General features: G+C 48.3%; 1 pseudogene across 1 annotated transcript; it reads right to left on the reverse strand.

The window, feature by feature from the left end:
* Positions 1-1586: 1586 nt before the first annotated feature.
* On the reverse strand, positions 1587-3237 carry LOC149833822 (putative aspartic proteinase GIP2 pseudogene; annotated as a pseudogene). Its single transcript, XR_016432716.1, has one exon. The product of XR_016432716.1 is annotated as a putative aspartic proteinase GIP2 pseudogene (transcript).
* Between the last annotated feature and the right edge of the window lie 515 nt (positions 3238-3752).

Below are 3752 nucleotides of genomic sequence, written 5' to 3' on the forward strand. Positions count from 1 at the left end.
GAGCTCTCAGACCCCCCTTTCTATAAGGGTAAAAACTCTAAATCAGACTCCACAACTCTTCAACTCCAGGGAACGAGATGAACACCCGTCACCGGAACGACGGCTCCGCTGAGACCTCCTCGCTAGGGAGAAGAAGACGACGTGGTGGAGCTTCTGCTGGCCATCCTCAGCGCGACTGCACCGACTGGGTTGCTGTCGAGGAGGAGGGCGAGAACGGTGACTCTTAGCTTGGGCAATCTTTCTTTTGATGATTGTGGTTGTAATGTATCGTTGAAGTTAAAATGGGGAATGAAATGACAATAGAAATTGCTGAAAATTTACAGAAATAAACTAGACTCAATAACAAAGTCACCACTTTTTACGGATTTAGAATATGACCTCCGGTTAGGGAGATATGACTCTGACAAGTTGGTCCTAATTTGCGGAAGACACTACAAATCGCTATAGCGATTTGCGGAAGACACTACAAATCGCAGATTTGAAATATGACCTCCGGTTAGGGAGATATGACTCTGACAAGTTGGTCCTAATTTGCGGAAGACACTACAAATCGCTATAGCGATTTGCGGAAGACACTACAAATCGCTATAGCGATTTGTGAATCGCTATAGCGATTTGCGGAAGACACTACAAATCACTGTAGCGATTTGCGGAAGACACTACAAATCGCTATAGCGTTTCGCGATTTACGGAAGACACTACAAATGCTACAAATTTCTGTAGGAAAGCCCGATAATACTACAAATCATTGTTGGGATCCGCGCCGGAGGGGAGCCCCCGGACCCCCCTCCTGTAAGGGCAAAAACTCTAAATCAGGCACACAAGTAGAGAGAGAAGGGAGAGAGAGTGAGAGGGTTGGTGTTCATGGCCTTCTCCAGGAGGAACCCTTTACCTCTCTTGATTTCTTCTCTACAGAGAGAGAGTTTTACAGTTTTTTACGAAGAAGGAAGAAGAAGAAGATGACGATGCAGCAATGTAGGATCGTCTGTTGGATGTGCACAGAAGTAGAGAGAGAAGGGAGAGAGAGTGAGAGGGTTGATGTTCATGGCCTTCTTCAGAAAGAACTCTTTGTTTCCCTTGATTTCTTCTCTAGAGAGAGAAAGGGTTTTACAGTGTTTACGGAGAAAGAAGAAGAAAACATGTTTGTCCTTTTTTTGAACAGAAAAAGAAGAAGACTTTGAAGAGTCAACATCATCCTCGACTTTCTGAATGGAGGACATGTTTGTCCTTTTTTTGAACTATTTGTTTTTTCTTTTTTGAATGAAAAACATTTTTGTCATTTTCTCAAACCATCACTTTATGAGAAGAATAGCAATAAAAGGTACTTAAGTCTTTGCAACAACACCAGAGTCCGATGCAAAGTTATGTCAACATACACTGGAATACGAGCCCCATGTGCTTGTATACGTGGTGCTCATTCAAAGCCCCGAACACAGATGTGGGATTCAGTGAATCATCGGGGGGACATATAACCTGCTTTGAAATTCCATCGTATAGGTGAGATCAAATTCGAATATATAATGGGTATATATTATTTCACTAAACTAATTTAAAATTGTTTGGAACATGGCCCACAAAGAAGATGCATGTGAAATGTAAATCCTAGCACGCTGGACCACCTTTGGCTTTTATTTATTTGTTCGAAGACAGAAACTTGCGCCCACTTGATCTCCCTTCTGTGCGCTATAGATGATGTTGGACAGAAAGTCGAGTGGATAATAAGGTAATCCTATAAGTTCACAATATCAGGACAACGACAGGAAAACAGGAGAAACATAGCTTGGCTAAGTTATAGCCAAGATCGATTTAAACCACACATAAACCCTAAAGAGGCAAAAAACAAACATTACATGGCAGAGGGAGAGAGAGAGACACACAAGTTGAATAGACAACGGGGTTGGCTTAAGAAAGATTGAAGCTGGAACAGCTTGTCCGCTTGTACAGAAGGGTCGAGCTGAAGCCCATCTTGGAGCTCTCCAGATCCAACTGCAAGAGAATGTTCTCCAGTTGGTAGCCTCCTATCACGACCGACGTTCTGGGGTTCACCCCTTCGTCCAGCAACCCCAGGCACATGACCCCGTTGCTCACGCTCACCATGGAGTTGGCCCCGACGATTTTCCACCCGTGTCTCGCTCCCTCGAAGAACAGCTCGATCTCCGGCACCGCCCACCCGACTCGAGTGTAGGCCAGATTCTGGGTGCTGAAGCACGCGCCGAAGGGCTTAACCGCAGCCACCCTCTTGATGTTGAGAGCCGCCGCTTCCCTCACGAACGCCGCTTCGACAGCTTTATATATGGAGCTCTCAAGCCTCGTGTAGGGCACCACCGTGCTGATCTTCGTCCCGCCATTGGCTTTGTGTATGTCTAACAGCGTGGCGTTCACCGGAACGGCTTTCCCGTTCACGGCAATGGAGGTCACCTTCACGAAGTACTCGACGGATCGCTCGCCGTACAAGTAGGAGCCGGCCGTGCTGACAGGGTTGAAGAGGAGCTTGGTGTAGGCCAACGACTGCGAGGCGTCGACGTTCTGATTCATCACGTAAGGTCCGTCGCCGAAGAAGATGACGCCGGGGGACGAGGTCGACGGCGACAAGCACAGCGCGAATTTCCTCTTGAAGCCGAACGCGGTCGCGAGTTGGTGGGGTGCACCGACTGCCGTCCGGCCTAACCCCAGCATGCCTCGGCTTCCGGCAGCCAGGCCCGGCAGAAGGAAACTCGCACCGCACATGAAGATAAAATGCGGCACCGTTGCTGGAGGCCCGGTTTTCCGGCCGTCAGTGGACCGGAGCACGAGCACGTCGTCGGAGAGATCTCCGCTCGTGGAGAGGTGGACGATGGTGTTCCCCAGCAAGCCGCTGCAGGTGTTGTTACAGCCGGGTCGGGGAGGGGAATTGCAGGCGGTGGTGCACCCAAACCCGCCCGGTCCGGCGCAGGCGGGCGCACCGCATGGGATCGGGCGTAATGTGGTGGACTGATAGTCGCGCTCGCAGTCGACCCAGAGGAAGATGGAGCCGAGGTCCACGACGAACTTATCGGACCGGAGTGGGGTTTTGTGCTGCAATGTGACCACATACTGTTTGGTTGCGGCGTCTTTGATGACTGGAAGCACGAGAGCCTTCGGACGAACTACCACTGCTGCAGAGCAGTACGAGCATCCATGGAAGAAGAGGAATAGGAGGAAGGAGGAGGAGAGAAGGGCGAAAGAAGGAGCCATAATGAAATGGAAGCTTTGGGGGGAGAGATTTCCTTAACGCACTAGCCCTGCATATTTACATAAGTCATAGGGTCCATCAAATCGTGAACGATCCGCGTCCATTCATTGGAGAATATCTAAAACCCCAGTGGTTGGTTGGGGCAATAAAATATATTCAATACAATAGCACACTTTGACTACTTAAATTGATTCGTATATGGAGATGATAAGGATAAACATCTGCGTCTCTTATCCCCATGTTTGTCAGCATTAATTAGCGTCGAGTTTGATGTGATTGCAAAGACTTAAGTACCTTCTCTTTCATTGGTGCCAAAAAAATGACGATTCTTGAAAAGGAGTGATTGTAAAAACTTAGTGCTCCGAAGATGATTATTTAAGACCTAGTCTCTGCACTGCAGGATTATCCGAGAAAGAAATCTCTGTTGAAGGAGGTCATGAACATCAACCCTCTCACTCTCTCTCTCTCCCTTCTCTTTCTGCTTCTGTGCACATCCAACAGAAGATCCTACATTGCTCCATCGAACACCGACTGACCTGCA

This window comes from Nuphar pumila, chromosome 6, assembly GCF_984573655.1.
Source record: "Nuphar pumila chromosome 6, dmNupPumi1.hap1.1, whole genome shotgun sequence".
In the NCBI taxonomy this organism is placed as follows: Eukaryota; Viridiplantae; Streptophyta; class Magnoliopsida; order Nymphaeales; family Nymphaeaceae; genus Nuphar; species Nuphar pumila.